Here is a 24423-nt window from a genome sequence, read left to right on the forward strand (position 1 = left end):
TGAGGACCTGAGGTGATCCTCTACACACACAGAAAAGGCCCACACACCTGTGACCTGTGCACTGAGGGGGTGAAGACAAGCAAACTGATGGGGTTTGCTGACCAGCTAACCTGCAAAGTCAGCAAGAAAGACTCTGCCTCAGGGATAAGGGGGAAATTTCTGTTTTCCTGATGATCTTCCTCTGGCACGTGCACATGCGCACGCACACACACACACACACCACACACACACACACGAAAACTAAAAATCAAGAAAACATGACTTAGATTTAGATAGTACTCTATACACTGTTTAACAATTATTCATTGGCCATACTGCACATACCATGTCATGTAGCCATCTTGTCTGATGAAGCGGCAGCATAGCCCAGGACTCAGTCAGGATCCTTACAAACAGCCCACAGGTATTAGGCTACTCACTAAGCTACAGAAGGAGAAACGTACTCTAGTGTGAACTCCTGCCCACAGGCCCTGATGGACAGAGGTTAAAGTTCAAGTCACGCAAACAGTAACTCTGAGGGTCGGTCAGAGAAGACCTCCATCTAGACAGGCTGTTGACTGTTATATACAATTAACTGGGGGAATCTAACTGTTAGACACAACGTGTCATATATAACTATAATTTAAGGTAGCAGTGAGCTAGACTTTATTAAGACGCCTGATGTATCTGAATTGCCATTTCCTCATTCCCAGGATAAGGATAGCATTTGCCTCTTAGGATTATGAAAATTAAAATAAATGATAATCCTTTTCACAATGTTTTTAGTATGTGTAAACAACTCAAGTGTTGTTTAACTCCTTTTGGGGGAGGTTTATAATATATTTGGAGTTTTCTGTTTTAAAAGGAAATTTACTAACACTAATTAATTTTTTTAAACCAATCAAAGAAAATGAGCTGGACATGGAGTCTCTCTGTCTGTAATTCCAGTGCCCGAGTGACAGTCAGGATGAGTCAGAATTCAAAGGACAGCAGAGCTGCAGAGATCCTGTTTGGGTGTGAGGGGTTGGTGGGAATCAAACACAGGGCAGGAAAGGATTCAATACAACTTAATGGTAATAAAAATTTTTAAAAAATTAAAGCAGCACTTCAATTTTAACAACTTGTCGGATGTGGTCAGGAACCAACTATTATGTCCAAAGAATGAAGTAAACCACTGGCTCCTTGAACCCAGGACTCGGCTGACTTGCCCTGTCCAGTGGGAATCCACAGCCCAGCAGAAAGGGGAGGTGGAAGTACAAGGGAAAGGAGCCCATGACTGTCAGGAGCCCGTAACCCATCATCATGCTTTGTCCAGGCTATAAACAGAACTGAAGCACATTAAACTATATGTAAAGACTGAATGGGAAACTTAACTGTTGAGAGATTCTTGAGGGCACTAATTAAAAATAAGTCATGGATTTTCAGGAGAGAAATAAAAAAGGATCAAATATGAAAACCCACAGGGGAAGATGACAAGTTTAAAATACTCACTGCTTCTAATTAAAGAAATGTTTGGCACCTCTCTAGAGAAGCCCATGGAGGGCATTCTACTATATTTCTCCACATGTCTCTCTTGGTCTTTCTTAATGCTGTGCTCAAATATATACTAAAACTATTTTTTATCAGGTGTTGGCGCATGTCTTTAATCCCAGCACATGGGAAGCAGAGGCGGGCCAATTTCAAGTTCCAGGCCAGCCTGGTCTACAGAGTGAGTTCCAAGATAGCCAGGGCTACAAAGAGAAATCCTGTCTTACAACAAAACAAACAACAACAACAAAACCAATCCACAACCTGCTCAAAAAATAAATAAATAAAGCCCAAATGGCAACTACTGTGTCATATGCATTCCACTTTCACTTTGAGCTGTGACTGTGCTCAGTACTGGGAAGGGGACAAGGAAATGTCTGAGGTGACTGAGATGACAGCAGCCCCTACAGGCTCGTGTTTGATTACTTGTTCCCCTGATGGGGGAACTGTTTGGGAAGGATTAAGAGGTGTGACCTTGTTCAAGGAGGTGTGTCACTGGGGACAGGCTTTAAGGTTTCAAAGGCCAGTGTCACTCCCAGTTTGCTCTCTGCCTCCTTTTGGGGTTCAAGTTTTGAGTGTCAGCTGCTGCTGCAGCCACCTTCTACTTCTTTCCACTCACTACCCCATCTTAACCTCTAACCTGCTGAAGCCACGAGCCCCAGACAAACTCTTCTGTGAGTTGCCTTGACTGTGGTATCTCTAAGGCACTGGCAAACCACATATATGTGAATTTCACTCCTTTTATGAAAGCAACCTAAATTTTCACCAATAGTAATCTATAAAGAACTCAAAAGAAAGAAAACTTCACATGGATAAAAATTCTTCACTGAAATACTTAAGACAAGATCAAAAACCTTGGAACAACCCAATGTCAAGTGGCCAAGTAGTTCCAAGTCATAGCTAATGACGGCTTTTGCAGCCATGTCAGTGTTAAATAAACTCGCGCTCACTCAGGCTTTTTGTTGTTTTGTTTTTAACTTTATCTGCATTTACTTCACACTGAGCTTTTGTCTCTTCAGTTTCTTCTGTGCAACCTCCTCTCCTGGCTTTGGAACAGTCTGTTCCTTCTCAGTGACGATCGTCTCAGTGTGGCGGGGCAGCTCATGTATGGGTTAACCCGGCCATGAGCGCTGTAGGTTCACCGCTGCATCTCAGGTGCTGTGTTTACCCGTATGTGTTCAGTGACAGAGAATCTACATCTGAACCCTTAAGTTCAGCGTTACTCGCTGCACTTTTAAGCATGTGCAACAAAAATTCAGCACACCATTTTGGCCACCGTCCCTGTGCCCAGCCCCACTGTTTGGCCTGGGCACACCTACCGACTCCACCATTATACCACCAGAATGGCACACACTGCTTCTTTAAAGTGACATCCTTCAGATACTTGGTGGCTTTGCGGATATGCATACCCTTGATGGCCTGGGCAGTTTCCTGGGTGTTCTTAAAGTGAACACAAAGGTTTGAACCTCTTGATTTGCATGATTTTGTGGGGTTTTCTGGGTCAAGAGTAGCAAACCATCTCCACAGGTCACCTGTGAACACAAAAGCTCTGGCTGGTTACGGGAAGAGGAAGCTTGCTTGTCTTTTTTTTTTTTTTTTTTTTTTGGTTTTTTTTTTTCGGAGCTGGGGATTTGCTTGTCTTTTTAAAGATACTTATTTTTACTTTATGTGTATGAATGTTTTACCTGCATGTATGTCTGTGCACCCTCAGACACCAGAGAAAGGCATCAGATCCCTCGGAACCTGAATTGCAGAATGCTGTGTGCTGCCATGTGAGTGCTGGAACCTGAACCAAGGTTCTCTTAAAGACAGCCATTGAGCTGTCTCTTCAGCAACAAATATTATCTCTAAAACATCTGATAAATCTTATACCATGTTTTGAAAACATCTGGATTTCACAAAAAATGGGCAGCAACAATTACATTTTAGATATAATTCACAGAAATAAATATTAACTTGAAAGGATAGATTTTTTTATACTCAGACTATAATATAGCTTTTATGACAGCTTTTGTAGCTTTTAAATAATAAACTATATGTGGAAGATTCCAACATCTTCTATACAACACAAAGAACTAGGCTTATGTCTATGAGTGCTTTATGCTCTCATCTGTTTCATTAGCACAGCTCCACAGGAGACCACTGATGGCCTGTTTCTGGAAATTTGCCCCAATTCTTCTTACCCAGGCCTTGTTGCCAGGGCTGCAGCTGCACAACCAATTCTTATTAAAATGGGGTCTTTGAAATGCTGCTCTATGGAAAAGGATATAAAGGATTTCATTATCTCTTCTCAAAACTCAGTGTGGATTATGCTCCACCCTTCTCCTCCCTTCCCAGGCAGGCGCACAGCCACTCACGTCCCTTTCTGCCAACTTAAACACCAAAGACAAAGGCAGAAGCAGCCCAGCCGTACGAACAGTGTGCGGAGTCATGACAGAGAACGCAGCTCAGCAGTGAACCTTAACCTAGCAGTTATTTCTCATGAGTGTAAAATCAGTGATGGGGCCATGAGCGACAGTCGCTCTCATGCTTAGATGTGTCTTGAGAAACTTCCAAAGAGAAAGCACTTGGGGAAAAGACCCAGTGCTCTCTAAACCCAAGAATCATTTCACAAACAGAAATGGGAGAAGTGAAAGGATCCCCTCACTCTGCTATTGTCCTAAGGGCCCTGACAGCTGCTGGGAGGAGAATTTTATGGATGGGTTTATTCGCTTCCATTTTCATTAGGACCACATGCCCTGTGCCTCTCTCAATAAACTTCTAAACTGCTGGCCAGCTCATGAGAGGCAATTTATGACTGAATTTATCTTATAAGAAACATTAATGTAAATTTATGAAGATTAGTTATTTTCAACTGAATGTAAACCGTTAAATACTCAAAGACAAAGTAAAAACCAAGGCCACATTTTTATTAAGCAACATTTTCAGTGTTGGTAGGGCACAAGAATTTTTGTAGCACTAAGAACTTTAGCATAGCAATGATTTTAAAGACAGGAATTTAGAGTAGGAGCGTTCCTGGGAGCCTACTGTAGTCTGTTCCCCAGCAATGCACTTACAGTGTGAGAAAGCAGGAAAGGGGAGTGTGGGCGCTCTCCCCGGAGGACCCGATTACACACGTGCTTCAGGGCACAGAAAAGAGGCTCAGTGAGGCCCAGATCTAAACGCACATGGTTACTGGCATTTTATCCACTGCAATCAAAGCCGAGTCAGTGACTTCAGTGTCTTTAACACAGTCGGATTCATGTTAAACAACTGCTTTCCCTCCGCTTTTCAATTCTAATAGCTGTCCAGCTCCACACGAAATGTTCACGCTCAGTATTGACAAAAGAACTTTAAAATGCTTTGTTTTTTATGAGTTCTTGCCCTTAGTATATTCTACTTTTAAAAGGTTGACACAGTTGCCAGCTTTAAGTTCCCCTTAATTTTAGAGAAACAGTATTTCTATTTTATTTAAAGTGCTTCCAAAAGACCCTCCAGAACTCTCAGGTTCCCTGTCACTGCAGGTGTTGACTGCCTGGTGGGAAACACCCTTCCTCCAGAGGAGGTCTATGATCTCTGAGACTGTGCTGGAAGGGTCTCTTATCTCAAACATCCTCATTCTGTTATATAGTGGGTCACACTGTAGAGAGGATAAACATGCTTCTATCCAGAGGAAAAAATTCAGGTCTTTTCTTCCCTTCCCCTTTCCTTTCCTCCTCCTCTTCTTCTTCCTCCTCCTCCTCCTCTTCCTCCTCTTCTTCTTCCTCCTCCTCTTCTTCTTCCTCCTCCTCTTCCTCCTCCTCCTCTTCCCCCCACTTCCCTCCCTCCCTCCCTCCCTCCCTGTCTCTTTTGAGAAAGGGTCTCTCTATGTAATCCTGGCTATCCTGGAACTCACTTTATAGACCAGGCAGTCTCTGCCTCCCAAGTGCTACAATTAAAGGCATACTCCACCATACCGAGCTCCCAGTAGATTTTTAATAATTAAGATTAGGCTATCAAAGGGGTTGGGGATTTAGCTCAGTGGTAGAGCGCTTGCCTAGCGAGCGCAAGGCCCTGGGTTCGGTCCCCAGCTCCGGAAAAAAAATAAATAAATAAATAAAAATTAAAAAAAAAAAAAAAAAAGATTAGGCTATCAAAGTGGCTTTAAGAGTAGATAACCACTGGCTGATTAAACTGATGAAATGTGGAATGTATTGTGACTAACTAGAAGACAGCCATGAGATGATAAACCAACATCACTGGGAGAGAAGAGGAAACCATCGGCCATGGAAGGCTATGCTTAACCTGAAAATCAAAGCCACACCCTAAAACCACACTAATACTGAAGGGGAGAACTCCAACAAAATGGACTGACTGCTGCTGAGTGCTAAGAATACGAAGTAGACTGGTTCTGTGGATGTCATTTCGATGTCTAGCCAACAGTGGACAGACTTACCACTCATCAATGGGGCCACTCACTCAGCTCTGAGTGGGGACTACGCTGAAAGACACACAGGCGACTCTGCAGACTCATTAGCAGTTGTTCCTTGAAGACGTCTTCTCATTTGGTTTCTGTGTTTCACTCAACACTGGCCCTATCTGAAAACAAAAGCATGTAGTTAGGAGGGGAAAGCTGCAGGGAGCAATTCTCCCTTCTATATAATTAACTGATACAGATGAAAACTGAACTCAAATGCTAGAGCTCACTTAAACACCAAGTTTACACAAACAACCTACTTTTTAATGCCTGGAATGTGCTTATTACACAAGCCCCCACCCTTTTCTCATCATATAGACTGACTGTTGCCTCCATGCCATGCAAGGTAGAATCAGACCAAAGGCGCCCACTACACAGAATCCAGGTGACAAGTCTTCCATGGACACAGTATGTCAAAGGACACCTGCCTACATGAACAAATCTTAAGACTTCACCAAAAACACAGATCTCTAATCTCTCTTGAAAAATGAAATCAAACAACCTAAGGTCTGCTCCTACAAGGAGCGCCATCAGATTGAATAAACTGCCACCTCTCGCTGGGCGTGTGCTCTGTGGCTCTCCACAGATACCTCCTGCCACTCTCTCCACTGTAACTCAGTTCCCAGCTACCTGTCTGGACCTGATAAACATCTGAACTTTCAAACTCTGCTATATATTCTTAATAGCTCACAGAGCATGCTATATTATTGTCAAAGTCAAATGTGTTTTCCAGATTTGGGAACATAAGATAACGTGAGATAAAAACATGAACTTTGAGTCAGAAAGCTGCAGGTTTGAGTTCTAACTCTGAAAATGGGTAGCCTATAGTAAAGCTTAGCAATTCCTTCATACACAAGCATCCAGAGTAACACATAGCACACTAAGCTACAGTGAGCCTCAAATCTAGCATGGACAAGCTCGACTGCTGATCTAACCACTACTCCCTCACTCTGCTCAGGGGCACCATAACTCACATATGTCATTCCTATCCATCCAAAGTCTTCACCCCCTAAAAGCATTGCCACGAGAAGTCATTCTCTTCCAATTCCAGCCATTCAAACAAACAATTCCTCCCTAGACATCAACTGCTTTGTTGAAACTGTCTGTATATTCAACCCTTTAAACTGGTAGGCTGGGGATGTACCTTGGTTGGTAGGGGTGCTTGCCTTGCATGTTCAAGGCCCCAGGTTTAACCTTAGTATCAAAAACTAGAGCAAAAATAAATACTAATTGTGTCTCCCAAATGCTGCTGGTACAAGCTTGAAATGCATAGCTATTTTTTAATTGTGTAATTCCTTTAAAAATATACACACAAACACACTGTCATACAATGTAACCACTGCATTCCTACATATTTATCTAAAGAAGCGAAAGTGTACATCTGTAAAACTATTTACAGCATTTATTTGTAACAGATGATAAAATGAATAAGTGAAAAAAAAAAAAGTCAGTCCTCTGAAGCTGTATCTATACTCTGAGTTCCTATACTACAAAATACATTACGTTGTATAGAGTTTTGGGTCTGGCTAATTTTGGTGAGTGACGTTTTTATTTATTTGTAAGTCTTTTTATAAATACAAGTTTATACATTTTTAAAAAATTGAAATGCACCTAACTCACTATGTAAACGAACAGGAAACCTGATGAACTGGCAGAACAAGCAGCTGAGCCTCACCCAATCACAAGCAGGCGAACTTCAGCCAAGCACAGGCTGCCAGCAGATCAGACCACACCCAAAAAGGGTAGAGCGAGATGGAACACTACTGTACTTCCCTTTTCTGTCTTAAAATACCCAGTCAGTTAGACAAAACTCTGGATCTTTTATGATTATGAGTATTACCTAATTCAGAAAAATAGCTCTGTAACTCAATTTACTTAAATTGCCTTTTTTTTTTTCAAACAGCAAAACCCAGGAAACAACCCCAATTGCCTATGGATAGGTGAATGAATAAACAGGAATATACCTCCATTCAGGAATTTGCAGCCATGTGCCACATGAGCCCTAGAGTAACTGTGAATGCAACCCAGTACAGAATTGCAAACTGACTTAACACAGTATGAGATTGTGCGTGTGTGTGTGTGTGTGTGTGTGTGTGTGTGTGTGTGTGTGTGTGTCTTAGCTCCCGGGTTCTCAATGATGAACTTTGCAGAGGACAAGAAGACGTAGATTGAACATGCCTGGTTTTAACAGTGAATGAACTGCTGTAGGGTTGTGGAGATGGCTTAGCAGGTAGAGAGCTGCCATACGAGAATGGAGACCTAAGTATGCTGGCCAGCACACACGAGCTGGATGCAGGGGCACACGCCTCTAACCCCAGTGGTGAGGGTGCCAAGACAGGTGGACTCAGGGGACGCGCCAGCCAGCCATACAGCCAAAATGCCAAGCTCCAGGTTCACTGAGACTGCTTCAAAATAGACAACAGTGAGATGGCACACTAGGTAAGGCCACTTGCTGTCACATCTAAGTTCAACCTCAGGCACCCTCACAGTAAAAAAGAACCAACTGCCCTCTGACCTCCACACATGTGTACATATAGACGCACCTGAATGCGTGCGTGCGTGCGCGCGCACACACACACACACACACACACACACACACTAGTAAATGTAGTTTTTTAAGATAGAGTGACAAAGAAAAATAGCATATCTCTGGCTTTTACATATTAACATATGAAATACACACATCACACATGAACAAAAATAATTAACTACTAAACATATATCAACACGGATGAATCAAAAAATAATTATACTTCATCAAAAACCCACCCAGACTGACTACATAGGCCTATGATAGAGCACTTGGTTAACATACACAAAATCCAGGATTTCTTCTCCAGCACTGAGGGAAACACACACACATGCACATACACATGCACACATAACACATGTACACACAATATGCTTTAAAATCCAGTTATATAAATTCTAGAAAACAAAAACTAATTTCTGGTAACGAAGAGCAGATATATCAACTGCCTGGCAATAGGTGTGAGGAGGCAATGAAGAGGACCACAAAGACTGAAAGCAAACTAGCACTGGGGTGACATATATTGTCATGTGCTAGGGTCACACCACAGCCTTGGGCACCCAGGCAAGCTCTGGCCCACTGTCTGTTCCCAGCCTCAGATAGACAGACAGACAGACAGACATAGATATCTACATAGATATCTATACATAGATATCTACATAGATATCTATATATAGATATCTACATGAGTCAGTCTGCGTGTAGTCTTTGGGTAGTGGTTTAGTCCCTGGGAGCTCTGGTTGGACACTATTAAAATGTGCAATTATTCTATTATAACCAATTGCTCACTGCAGATTGATAATGAATGTCAAGACTGATTTCCACAGAAAGCTGGACCTTTTCAATATATCAAGCTTGACACACGATCACAATCTTTTCAGAAAAGTTTTTCAGAAATGTGTATAATGCTAAGTAAGTACCAAAACACTAGTTGACGATCACAGAGAAAGCATGTGCTAAACAGTACTGGATCCTTGTGTAATTGGGCACTCTCTAAAAGAAAATTCAACAGACTTATTCAATCCCAGTCAGTACAGCTCCTTACTCCCTTAGTATATTCTGTAAGAATCAAATATTTTTAATCATTTCACTGTCAGCTAAAACTACACTTTAGTGTAATCACACAAAGAACATTCATGAACCTGTTACTGGCATGTACTAGATTCTCCTTAGAACTCTGAAGGAGCCACGAAGCTACAGAAAATCTACCTTACGACCTGGCGTGTGGTGGTGCCTTTGTACCACATTAAATGCCACCTTTCCCACCTGCCTGTTGTTCACCATGAAGAGACAGAGCACCCTGTATTACTTCTCTAGCTCAGTTTGAGATTATAGCACTCTCTGCATAGAAACTTCTGTTTTCCAAGGTATGCATCAGAGTGCCATGAATAAAAAAAGGATTATGGGGGTTGGGGATTTAGCTCAGGGGTAGAGCGCTTGCCTAGGAAGCGAAAGGCCCTGGGTTCGGCCCCCAGCTCTAAAAAAAAAAAAGAACCAAAAAAAAAAAAAAAAAAAAAAAAGGATTATCTTTAAACACATTCAGGCAGTCACAGAAAAGTTAGACATACTCTCCTCCACCACCCAGCAAGACAGGATGGATAAGGAGAAACAACTGGAACACTGTTCTGTGTCCCGCTGTCCTGCGTCAGTGTCTACTATCAGGACTGTGGGGAGTAACTAAAGACCCCATTAATAGCAGAAACCCAGGTACGACTCCTTTTAATCCTTATACCCTCTTACAAGTTTTAAGTACCAATCCCCTGTAGCTCAAAAATCGTAAGCTTAAACTGATCAAATGTAAGGGAGAGTCCTAGGTCTTACTAAAAAAATTTTACTTAGTTCCCACTTTTCCCAAATGGATAGAAATTCACATTAGCAGGACTTGATCCTATTAAATTACTTCAGATAATCTAATAAAAAGTATATACTTAAAAATTGGATGTGGTGGCACAGGTCTTTAATCACAGCACTTGAGAGGCAGAAGAAAGAAGTGCCACTTAATTCAGTATAATGCTTGACACACACGACTAACATTTTGAAATATTTCATTATGCTACAAATGAAATCACAAAACCTTGTAAAAGGACTGTCCATCACAGTCCCAGTCTACACAGTTTTCATGGCCATTCCTTTCTCTATCTCAATCTAGTTCAAGTAACAAATTACACCGAAATTCTACCCAAGCATAAATTACATGAGCACCCTTGTTTATAACTGAAATGCCTTCAGACTTTCCCTGTATTTCATTTTTCAAGTGTTCTTTCACCCCTCCTTCTGTGGATCAGTGCCACACTAGACAGGCAGCATGGGAATTCTCCATCCTCTTGCTTCTGCCTCCCAAGAGCAGGATTACAAAGTGTGCTGGCTCCCAGCTTCCCTCTTTGGTGACAGGTTCCCTGTGCTCTACCATGACCTGTTTCCAACCCAGGCCCCAAGTCTAAAACTCCTCTTTAATCTCACACTTTGGGACAGTATTATGTTTTCCAAACTTAATCTTTCTTACATTTCCATTTGAATTCCAAAATAAAGGTCAGTGATCTAAAAATATGAACACTACCATAACAGATTAAAAGTTTACCCCTTCAGAAATAACTGCTTTTTAATGGCAACTCCTAGAAAGGCTGCATTTCAACCCGAAGGGAAATGCTAATAATGGGAATTTCGGAACTGGGGTAAGCCAAATGGCGCTTGCTCAGTGAGGGCAGCTTTCACTCTTCCGATTAAAAAGTGTAGGCAGATTTGTACTTGCTTACACATTAATACTGGAGTCCTTTCAGTCCATACAGGCTCCTTACCTTGTCTCCATCAGCCCAGAGTTCACGGGGCATATGTATATTGATGATGTGTATCGGTGATTCTCAAACCCACATTCCCAGCCTGAAGCTCTGCAGCCCACATGTTCTTCGGTGTAAATGCACAGTCTACAGCAGGCAGCACATCACACAAGGTGTGTGCCCTCACTCCACACACCTCAACTCAACTCCACTTTCCTTACCCCTCTCCTACCTCAATTCTACCCACCTTACTTTATTCTATTCTCTCTCTTCTACCTTGTTTCCCAAGCAAAGAACAAGAGTATCACTCCCGACTCCTGTCTTTCTGCCTTGACCTTCAAGGCCAAACCAAGATCTCGCCTAACTATTTTTACAATCTATTTAATTCCAGATCTGCAGCCACTAGTAAAAGTGATTGCCACCAAGCCTGACAATCTGAGTTACAGACCAGGACCCACTTACTGGGTAGAAGAGACCCTTTAGTAAACTGTCCTCTGACCTTCACATGCATGCTATGGCATACTCAGAACCCCTCCTCCCTAAGACAGGCAGACATAGACATAAACATATACATACACATATGAACAGGCAAACATACATTTTTTTAAAACTCTAAAACAGAATCCGGAAAGTAATTTAGCATATGTGTCTTCTGTTTGTTTTGCTCTGGGGTGATTTCTTGTTTTGTTGAGATCTCTAGCAGGCCAAGCTAACCTCAAACTTGCCATGTAATGTCAATGAATGGGTCTCGATCTCCTCCTGAGTTTCCAATTTCCATCTCCCAGGTGCTAGGATTACAGGGCTGGATGTGCCACCACTCCAGCATTACTTTGATTTTTGTGGAACAGGCTCTCCCTATTTAGTCTAGGCTAGCCTTAAAGTCACTGTGTAGCCCAAGCCAGTCTTGAGTTCGAAATCCTCCTGGCCTGGGATTATAGGCAGGTATGCACCATCAGACACAGCAGACACACAAGACACACAGCAAATCAAAACCACCCGGTCAGCTGTCGTTTCATTAAACATGGAGGGCATGAAAAAGAACACACTAAAATGAGCTTTCAGTTCCCTATTAAAGCACTGTAGAGAAATATTTAAGATTGAGTAATGGTAACACAAGACAGGCTAGAGAGATAGCTCAGCAGTTAATAGCACTTCTGAGGACTCAAGTTCAACTTCCAACCTCCATGTGGTGGTTCACATCTATCTTGACTCCAGTTCCAGAAGATCTGATGCAAACTCCTCATAAACATAAAATAAAACAAATCTTAGAAATAAATACATAATAATAGCATCTTCCCAATCTAGTTTGGGAAGACTTGTTCTTTCCTAATACACAAATCTTTTTTTTTTTTTTTTTTTTTTGGATTTAGGGACCCAACTCAGGGCCTTGCCCTTGTTAGGCGAGTGCTCTACCACTGAGCTAAATCCCCAACCCCACAAATCTTATTTTTGAGACAGGATTTCTCTGTGTAACCTTGCCTATTCTAGAGCTCAATCTGAAGACCAGACTAGCCTCCCATTCCGAGATCCACCTGTCTCTGCCTCAGAGGACTGGTATTAAATGTTATGTGCCACCACATCTATTTTTAAATTTTATTTATTTATTCATTCACTTTACATTCCAATATCAACCTTCCTCTCCTCCAAGTACACAGTCACACAGATCCTCCCCTTCTCCTCTGAGAAGGGAGAGCCCCCTCCCCGGTATCACTTCCTCCCCACAATATTTTTGAAAATTATCACAACCCATCTCCTTTCAGCAAGATAATAAAATAAACTGAATTTTAAAAAATAAAACATAGCAAGTAAAGATGGATCAGCAAATAAAATCCTTGCACAAGCATGAGGACCTGAGTTTGAATTCCCAGTATCCAAGGAAAGCCAGGAATAGTAGTACATCTCTAATCCTGTGTTCCTACAGAAACAGAAGAACCCCAAGAAAACTACCAGCCTGTGAACAAGAGACCCTGCCTCCTCTCACCTGTACATATATGCTGTGACACACGCACACACACACACACACACACACTCGCGCGCGCGCACACACACGAAACACACGAAGCACACTATAAAAGGATTTTACAAACACTAGCTTATTTGCAACTGAAAATTTTAGGCCTGGAAAAAAAAAGAATTTTATATAAACAACAAAATTAATGGTTCACAGGGGTTGGGGATTTAGCTCAGCGGTAGAGCGCTTGCCTAGCGAGCGCAAGGCCCTGGGTTCGGTCCCCAGCTCCGGGGAAAAAAAAAAAGAAAAAAAAAAAAAAAAAGAAAAAAAAATTAATGGCTCACATTTAGTGTAACATTTGAGAACATATCAAATCCGAGTTGAAATGTTTTTACTCTCACCACCTTCGAAATACACTGCATGCAAAGCCTCGTAACCAGAGCAGAAGGGTACTCATGCTCCCCTTGAATACATTCCTTCCTATGCTTCAGGGGCAGACAGGCTTTTTTTTTTTTTTTAAAAAGTAACAACCAAAAAAATCCCCTACATTTTCCAGATTGTCCTCTTGCAGTTAATTTATCTGGAATGTAAACAGGCTGAGTAAGCAGCTCCTGAGAGAGTGAGCAGAAGTGAGACCCACAGGCTTCCTGCTGCTGAGCTGAGTGGTGAATCAGGGCATGGGAGGGTCCCCGCCTTCACTAGCGGCTGCTACCAGCACCAGTTGTGGCCCCAGATTCAGAGTTCTGACAGCCACCTACCAGTTTCAACTTCCTAACCTCTAGGACATAACTATGGGCCTAGCTTCCTGAATATATTAATTCAAAACTACTTCAATTCTAACTCTTCCAGACCACCCATTCCCTTTTTTGGAGAGTGGGGAAAGGTTCTGAGACAGCGTCTCACATGGTCCAGGAACTCTTGACACCACCACCCTCCTACACACACACACACACACACACACACACACACACACACACACACACCACCTGATGTACCTGATCCTCCTTATCCAAAAACTTCGTCACCACCAACTGTCATCTCTGAAATCATGAACAGTTTTGTTTCACAGAATGGAATCTGAAAGCTACAGTAGGTGTCTTGGGTTTAAAATATGCATTGCTTATATTTATTCCTTCACTCCATTTGAGAAGTCTAGTACGTAAGACTTAGTATTATTAATTGAATTTGTAATGTCAGTATGAAGAATTAAAGGTTCTCTTATACCTGGCCTGGTAGCAAATGCCTGGAATTTCAACATTCAAAAAGCAAGACAACAAAGTTCTGTCAGATATAATGTGGAATTATTTTATGTATAACGCATGACAATTAATGGACTGATAAAATACTAACACTCCTGTGGTAGTCTGAATAAAAATGGCCCCCACAGGTCCATAGGGAATAGCACTACTAGGAGGTGTGACCCTGGAGTGGGTGTGGCTTTGATGGAGGAGGTGTGTGACTTTGAAGTCTTAGAAACTCAAGCCTGTTCACTTCCTGCTGCCTGTGATCAGGGTGTACAATTTTCATCTCCTACCAGCACCATGTGTGCCACCATGATGATAATGGACTAAACCTCTGAAACTGCAAGCCAGCCCCAATTAAACATTTTCTTTTACAAGAGTTGCCACGGTCAGGGTGTCCCTTCACAGTTGAAATCCTAACTAAGACTGCATGATCCTGTTTTTCTGAGTTGAATACACTTCTCTTAGCATAAAGATCCAACTGCTGTGGTTTTAAGTTTCCTTGCCAGGCTTGCTGATACACACATCTGTAAGCCCAGCATCCAGCAGACTCGAGCACAACAATCAGGAATTTAGAGCCAGTTTAATCTATACTGTTAGACACAATCTCAGAAACCAAAAAACAAACCAAAAAACCATCTGATATAAATAAAATGCTCCTTTTCCCCTGGGAAGTATAGAAATGTTTAACCTCAATGCTTTCACCGTCCAGACCACTCACTGAACAGCTGCATGCACAGTCTGAAATCACCCATGTTACTGCACGCTGACCATCACTCTCCCTTGAATTCTCTATAGTGACTCTAAATTACCAGTGCAAGGCTGGAAATGACAAGCACGTGCTTGTATGTGGGCGTTTTGTCTCCACGTACATCTGCACACTGAAAGAGGGCATTGGATCCCACAGGACTACAGTTAGAGATGGTTGTGAGCCGTCATCTGAATGCTTGGAATTGAATCCCGGACCTCTGGAAGTGGAGCCTATATTCTTAACAGCTGAGCCATCTCTCCAGTTCCTAAAATGACTTTTTTAAATGTAAATACTAGACCTGCAATCCCTCTTTGTGCAAGAGCCTGCTTACCTGAGTAAGGGTAGTGACCACTCCTCATCAAAGAAACCTCTCTACAGCAGGTAGAGACCATCACGGAAAACCACAAATGGATACAATCCAGAAACTGTGGGTAGTCCAGCCTCAGTGAATACCTATTCATTGCAACTCCTGTATCTATGGCTCAGGGAACGTCGTTCATGGAAGAGGGGGTGAAAAGACTCTAAGAGCCAGAACACAAGGACATCTGCTGTGAAAGAATCTCTTAGAAATGCATAGACAAAACGGGGACAGCAACCAATCAACATGTTAACATGAGAGGGGGAAACTTTGAAGTATTGATTAGTCTTGAAACCATATACATACAAACAACAAAACACTGTCACTGAGAGAGAGAGAGACACAGAGAGAGAGAGAGAGAGAGAGAGAGAATATGAGATGATAATTATACCAACTTGACAGCAGGAGGGGATATGGGAGGGGCTAGAAGGGCTAGAGGAAGGAAAAAGAAAGACTGATATAATTCTATTTCAATTAAAAATTTTTAAAACTAGGGCTGGAGAGATGGCTCAGTGGTTAAGAGCACTGACTGTTCTGTTCTGCCAGAGGTTCTGAATTCAATTCCCAGCAACCACATGGTGGTTCACAAACATCTGAATGGGATTCAATACCCTGTTCTCAGGTCTGAAGACAGCAACTGTGTAATCACATATAAAATAAATAAATCTTTTTAAAAAAACATTTAAAAACTAGGCCAGGTATGTGGGCCTTTGCCTTTAATCCCAGAATTCAGGAGGCAGAAGCAAGCAAATCTCTCTGAGCTCAAGGCCAGTCTGGTCTACAGAGCAAGTTACAGGACAGCCAGAGAGACCCTGTCTGGGGAGGGGGAGGGGGATTACATACACACACACACACACACACACACACACACACACACACACACACACACACCAATGAAATGGCTAAGTAAGTAAAGATATTTGCTACTAGGCCTGATGACCTGACCCAAGTTCCATTCCAGGAATCTGCATGGTAAAAGGAGAACTAACTTCTACAAGTGTCCTCTGACCTCCACAAGTACAAGTGCACGCACATAAACAAATGTGAATTTTAAAAATATACTAGGTTATTTTTATTGTTTTTTGAGACAGGGTCTCACTATGTGCCCAGGCTGGTATCAGCAATCTGCCCACCTTTGCTGCCATTATAAGGAAGGAACATGTTGTCTGCCCAGAGCCTCCCTCTGGAAGGTCTTTAGGAGCAGCAGCATTCACGCCGCCGTCAGCTCCTGTGACAGCAATGCCTTCCAGAAACTGCTGAGGACCTGCCTGAGGCTGTTTTACACATTATATGTTTTATATATAAGTAGAAAGAATACTCTAATGATGAAAACTGCATATTTATAATTATATAAACATATAGCTTATGTTAGCAAGTGTTATATACCTTACATAACTGTGTTCTACACCTATGACCATCAGCACAGTAATTTTAGACCAACATCACCACAATCAGGTGACAGGGCAGATACCATGACATGTTACTGGGTGACAAGAATCTCCATCATGATCTCATAGGACCACCTTTGTCCCACACGTAAGTTGTTTGCCTCTATTACTCAATTACCACACGATGATTAATGTTCATATTCTTAACTGCATTATTCATAATGACTGAAATGTGAAGAAAAACTGAAAATGTTCACAAACTGATAATAGAGAAATAAAATGCTGTTCATGCACACCATGAAATACTCAGTTGTAAGAGACAGTGACAGGTGCTACGCTGCTGACAAACCACATTGAGAGGTCATAAATACAGGACCCCTTTCCAACCAAAGAGGCAAATCCCAGGACAAAAACCTCTTTCTTGTGTCTGAGCGCAGAGCTGAAAGAATGTTGGTTTTCTCTGGTGATAAAATTACTATTTAGACAAAGAAGGCTGTTAACAGCACTGACTTACACAATTCAATAAACCGAATCTACCACTACATAAAATCTCCTCATAAGCCTATTGGGGGAGGGGGCTGCCCCCCCCAAAAAAATCAGGAACATGCTTCTTAACCCCAAGCACAATCTTAAGTGAATCCTAGGATCAATAGTTTGGCCAGGCCAGGCAGGTGTTTGGAGAATAGATCCACCAGCCCACACTCTACAGCAATGCATTTAGAACCACACTGTATTCAGGACCAAAATACTAGTCTCTCAAATCTGGTAAAAGAAACTTGTAATTATTACTGAAGTTAAGAGTTGTTTCCTCCATATTTTAGCTATATTTTGTTTCCAAAAGGGTCAATTTATTAAAATAGACATTATGAATAAATGTTAGAAATGCAAATGTGTCCACTTCTAAGAAGACACAGAAATAGTTACTTTCTCACCCTTTTAGTCAGCAACAATTAGCTCCTCTCAATTCAGCTTGGTTCAGCTCAACTCAGAACAGTTAGTTTAATCTCAAGACTTGTTTGTTTGTTTGTTTTGTTTTTTAAAAGCTTAGTCTCAAGACTGTGAGACTGTCCCAGAACTCACTATGCATTGCAGGCTCACCTTGTACCCATAGGTACCCACCTGTCTATTTCCAGAGTGCTACAAGTAAAGGCATGTGTACCACTATGCCTGGCTAATTCAGTTTTTAACATTAAAACTTCCAGTGAAGTCAGATTTTTGCTTGCTTGTTTGTTTTATTTTGTTTTTGTTGGGGGTGGTCAAGACAGGGTGTCCTGGCTGTAGAGAGAATCTCTTATGCACTGTGTAAAAGCATTCACCTGTCAAATAAAAAGGCCTACAGCCAAAGAGATGAGGCAGGAAATAGTTTGGAGAGAGAGAAAGAGGTCTCTGGCAAAGAGTAAGGTGCTGGAGATTCACCCCAGACACAGAAGAAGATGGTGGCATGAAACTGAAGACCAGGTAGCCAGCTACATGGCACAATTTAGACTAGCATAAATGGGTAATTAAGTTATGAGCTAGGCAGAGAACAAGCAAAGCTTTTGTCCTAGGTGTTTATTCATGAACTATTAAGTCCCAGAGCCCTTATTTCTGGGAGTAAAGTTGATGAGAGGAAAACCCCTAGCTATAGATGACTTTAACTACGCTTGGCTGTCCTAGAACTCATTCTGTAGACCAGGATGGCATTGAACTCAGAGACCCACCTGCCTCAGCCTCTGGGTGCTGAGATTAAAGGTGTGTGCCGCCATGCCCAGCTTTGGAGTCAGGTGCTTTTTTTTTTTTCCTTTAATTGGTTTTTCCAGACAACGTTGCTCTCTAGCCCTGGCTCTTCTGGAACTTGCTCTGTAGACCAGGCTGGCATCAAATTCAGAGATCCACCTACCTGTTTCCTGAGTGCAGGGATTAAAGGCAACATGCAACAACACCACCCGGCCATAAATCAGATTTTAAAAAGACTTTGAAAAGTCACAAGACCTGCTCTCATTCTTGGACAGGGCGATTAAACAATCACCACAAATACATATGAGTTCACCTTAATTCCACATATTTTTAGATTCTTGACCCCAATTAACTTCTAAGAGCTCCCAAGACATCCTAACACAGTAGGTACAGCAGAAAGGAAATGAAACACTATCAACATCTTCCACAAGCCAAGTCATCCCCAACACACCTAATACCCTTTCTTTGAAAATATTTCTTTACTTACTTGTGTGTCTGAGTACCCTTTACCCTAATAAGAAAGCCCTAATACCCTTTCTTAAGTGAGAAAAAGTGGCAAGCACCAAGGGTAAGAGGACTTGCCATGCCACTTCCCGGTGCCTCCCACACTCACCAGCTGAAAACAGTTAGCCTTCAGTAGTAGTTCCTCCACACACAGGCTGTGTGGTTAATTATAAGCATCTAGACCACTGGTTCTCAACCTGTGGGTCATGACCCCTTTAGGGTTAATCCACCCTTTCAGGAGTTGTATATCAGATGTTTACATTACAATTCATGACAGTAGCAAAACTACAGTTATGAAATAGCAACAAAATAATGTTATGGTTAGGGTCACCACAAAAGAGGAACTATATTAGAGGGTCATAGTATTAGGAAGGTTGAGAACCACAGCCTTATACATAAAGCAATGTTTCACAAAAACAAGGTTAGTACTCATAAAATAAATGTAAAGAAGGACAATAGATTTCCTAAGACAGACAGACAGACAGACAGACAGACAGACACACACACACACACACACACACACACACACACACACGACACACCCATGGAAGAAGGGCAGAAAGAACAGAAGAGCTGGGGGAGGGAGACGGGCTGTAAATGTCTTCAGGACAGGATGTGACACTACAGTCATGTGCTCACTGCAGCTGTGGTTATCTCACCAGATCAAGTCGACAAGATCAACTAGCATCCAATCGGCAATGATAACTGGACTCAGTGGGTTATTAGCACTAAAGTAGAGGGAATAAAAAAGATGGGTGAGATCTTGGGGTTGCCTGGGAGTAGTAGGGGGGAGGAATTGAGGGAAACATGATATATTGTTCATATGTACAAAACTGTTAGAATATAAGAGATATTCTAAAAAATAACAGGCCAAAATTTGCTCTGAATTTAAACTTTGGAAAAAAAGTTTTAAGCATAAAGATATGGAGTAATTCTCAACATTTTTCTTAAACAGTTGCTTATCTGTTTACAAATATGCCGTATTTTTAGGGACATTCTCAAGGGATTGTCAGTTGACTGACAACAAATGCACGATTTCTCAGTAGAAAAAGCCACATCAACAGTATTGCTTTTAATTCGTCTTTACCACATTAAGAAGTAGTTTGAGCAACATCTGTACAACCAAGGAAGTGGCACTAAGGTAAGAAAATAGCTATAAAAGAGACAAACTGCAGGAGCCTGTCTGTGAACACACTGTAATACCATACAATGAAAGGCATTAGGGAGATAAGGCCAAATCAAGAAATTAGCAGTGCATCCTAAGTAACTTATCATGCTGGTAAAAGACTGGTCACTTACTGTAAAACCTAAAGGTTCTTGGAGAGCTGTAGGCACTACTACTTGAGGATGCAAACGTCTTCAAGATGTTGACAAGATTGAGACAGTGGTTTTCTGAGAGAACCACCCACCCACATACACACACACACACACACACACACACACACACACACACACACACACACACACACACAAAACTGCTCCCACAAGTACTTTTACATGTATGAAATAAAAATCAAATCAAACTCTAATGTAACAATTCTTACATGCTAAACTTTTTCTAAGAACTCCTGACATAGAGTTCAGCAATAGCTAATGGAACTGTCAACTGCAGATGCAGTTTATTTTACACAGACTTAGTTATAGGCCTTCAACTAAACACATCCTTGAGACTGAAAATGTATGGCTCAATGGTGGAGTCCATGCCTAGTATGCACAATAGACTCTGCCAGAGTTTGATCCTGGGGGTGGGGGGTGGATTCTTCTAAAATTACCTTTTTTCTTACATTATTTACTCACTTATGTATGCCATGGTGAAATGTGGAAGTTGGAGGGCACTGTGTGAGAGGTGATTCTCTCCGTCCATTATGTTGAGTCCCAAGAATCAAACCCAGGTTGTCAGCTTAGCAACAAGCACCTTTGCCTACTAAGCCATCTCACAGGCCCACTGTAATTATTTCAACATTAAGGCAACACCAGACAAGGCAGAGAAAAACATGAATTTATCCTCCAACCTTTATTTTGTCCTAGGGCCACTATTAAAGTAATTCTACTGTGTAAGGAACTACATTTTTTTGTTAGTCAATATAATATAATCAAGTATGACAGTAAGAATGTTCTTAAGGAAAAAACAAAACAAAACACTACTAGCCAACACGGTGGAACAGGCCTGCTGTCCTAGCACTTGGTAGGTAGAGGCAGGAGAATCAGAAGTTCATGACCAGCCACCAAATAAGGAGTTCAAAGCCAGCCTCTGCCTCAAAATAAATCAATAAAATAAAATAAGGTGGCCTGCCACATTCTGCTGCCAATAAACACAAGAGGAGAGAAGAGAAAGAACATGAGAACAGTAAGACAGGACTCACTATGTAGCTCACACTGCACCATACTCCTTAAGGTTCTCTTTCATTTGTATGCAGTATAACATAACATTCACACGCTACATAATATGCTGCATAGCCTCCTAGCAGGAACAGACGACCATAGCTGAGGGGTTTACCAGGGGTCAGGAAAATGCTTTCTTAGTTCTCCAAGTCCCTGGACACATAGCAGGGACTGACTTCAGGGCCATTCTTCTTCCTGCATCTTCACAGTTGAACCTATAGATATACACAGTGGCCACTCTAGGGATGACCAAGTACAAGCCATTAATGGTGAGGCCAGGAAGACTCTTGACTCCATCTCCACACCATAAGCTACACTCTGAGCCCTCTCCAGCTCTTCACAGGTGACCTGACCTCTCCCATGTTCTCGCTCCTCCTGCCTCAGCCGCCTGAGTGCTGAGGTTACAGGTGTGCACCACCACACGCAGCCCACTTCTCACCACTTTACCTGCAGCTTTACCTCTTTTCCAACAGATCCCCTCTTACTGAATAAAAAGCAATGCTTTTATGGTGGTAATATTGGCTGGTGTGAGATGTAATAGAATCTTTTTTGAGGATAAATTCACTGACTTTTCTGTAAAGACATTTATCAAAATTAACCCCCTGTAATGCTAAGGGTAGAGATTGAAGCCTTTTCCACTGGTTTATGTTTTCTGATGTAACAGTTACTTTATTTAGTGCTGTGCATTAGAGAACAATGGTGCATTAGAGAACAATCTGAGTTAAAGAATAATAAATTAAGTAAAGTAAATGTGGCTGATCAATGCCAGCAGCCCTCTCAGTCAACCAAGTTCAACTGCTGAACAATAAATTCACTATGACAGGACAAGAGTCTCTAGAACGAGGGTGTTGAAAACAGGAGAAGCTGTGAACACTTGAGGACTGACAGGAGATCATCTACTGACTTGATAACACTGACTGGGAGACGTTGAGAGTAGCAGAAAATGCCAGGAGCATTTAGATACGCTGACAGGCAAACTCCAACCAAAATGCTGAATTAGAGTGTTTATATATACATTACAGAAGGAAGGGGGCAGGGAGCAGGTAACTGCACACAGCACACTGGTATAGCTGGACTTCTTTCACTACAGAGAAACAATCTGAATAGACTGATCCAGGCTCAGTCACAAAACCAACAAACTCTCAGAGGCATTCATGGTAAGCTCTTTAGCATCTGCACTGAGATGAAGGAGTGATTAGAAATGCAGTTAAGAAATTAATAATCAGGTCCACTCTGACCTCCAGCGGAGTACCAAAGCATGTGTGTACATACACACACACACACACACACACACACACACACACACACACACACACACACACAGGAGTACATTAAAAACATGGAAAAAATATAGGAGTCAATGGATAAGGATCTCATTAATCCCCAGGTGGCATTTCCCACATAAACTCATTCAGATCAATGCTGGATTCTAATAAAGATAACTTAGTCCATAAAATAAATGGATTTAACCAAAGCATTCTAGTGTGTCATTCAAAATTACTTGACATGTAAAATACACATTAAAAATGTAACAGGCTGGAGAAATGGCTCAAGGGAGAAATGGCACATATTGCTCTTGTAAGCAAAGGTAGGCTGCCAACACCCACATCAGGTAGATCACACCACCTGTAGCATCAAGTCTAGGGATCTGGCACCCTCTTCGGGCTCCATGGGTAACTGCTCTCATGTTCATATACACACACGCATGTTCATATGAGCATGCACACACACAATTTTGAAATAATCAATACATATTTTGTTTTGTTTTTCTGAGATAGACTCTTACTCTGGATGTCCTGAACTCACTATGTAGTCCCTGCTGGCCTCAATCTCACAGAGTTCTACCTGCCTCTGCCTTCTACGTGATGGGATTAAAGGCATGTGCCACCACACCTAGCTTAAAAAAAATTAAAAAAAAAAAAAAAAAAAAATATATATATATATATATATATATATATATAAAATGAAAGAGAGCCGGTGTGGTGAGACATATTTATAATCTCAGCACTTGGGACTGAGGCAGGAAGCTGACAAATTTGAGGCCAGTTCGAGCTAAACAGCAAGACCTTCTTCTCTCAAACATCACAACAGCATGCATATAAAAGCATATGTAATGTTTCTTTTAATGTGAAATAAAAATACGAAATCTGACTTTTATGGTTATTATTGCTTAGGAGTTAAGATTACTGGACATGAAAGCCTAAACTGTAATGTACATGTTTATACAAAAGCAAACATAAGCCTACCTCAAATGGCTGTAAAAATCAAGTCCAGATTATGTGCACATACTAGTTTCACAAATCAATGAAAAGATAGATTATTACATATTAATATTTGTAAAAATATTTAATAGAATAATTTTTATGTGGACCATTATTCATTCAGGGATTTCTAAACCACCTCTTTCAAAGTTCCACCTAAAAGACTGCTTTAATCAACAGGATATGGTCCCTACAGCTTAGGGGTGGAAAGTTAAGTAGGAACTCTTACTCAGCAGAACACGGAACACTTGCATGTAATTAACTTCACTGGCATCCTCCTTTCTACTGAACTTAAGTTGCAGTTTAAAAACGTACTTCAGAGACTGGGGCTAAGGCTCAGGAGTTTGACCGCCCTGCATACGTAGGATCCCCGCTTTAACCTCCAGCGTTATAAAAATGAAAGCACTCATGTACAGCCAACATTTTTCATTTAAGAACACAAATATGTACATCCATTCATTAACTACTATTCAAAGTAATATACATTACTGCAGCTAGCTGCTAACATACCATGGAGAAGCAGGGTATCTGTGAGACACACCACCACTCTGCCCTCATGCCCCCAGCTCTGTTTTTGAGAGAGGAGTAAACAGGAAGTACATTTAGTCTGACAGGACACGGTAGTT

General features: G+C 41.6%; 1 protein-coding gene across 1 annotated transcript in view; it reads right to left on the reverse strand.

Annotated features, from left to right (window-relative positions):
* Cdc42se2 (CDC42 small effector 2) overlaps window positions 1-24423 on the reverse strand; it is a 68974-nt gene that overhangs the window by 32702 nt on the left and 11849 nt on the right. The window contains exon 2 of the mRNA XM_032911763.1: window positions 5921-6063. The gene's annotated coding sequence lies outside the window, so the exon portion shown is untranslated. The remainder of the gene's footprint in view (window positions 1-5920; window positions 6064-24423) is intronic.

Source organism: Rattus rattus, chromosome 9 (assembly GCF_011064425.1).
Source record: "Rattus rattus isolate New Zealand chromosome 9, Rrattus_CSIRO_v1, whole genome shotgun sequence".
NCBI classification, from domain to species: domain Eukaryota; kingdom Metazoa; phylum Chordata; class Mammalia; order Rodentia; family Muridae; genus Rattus; species Rattus rattus.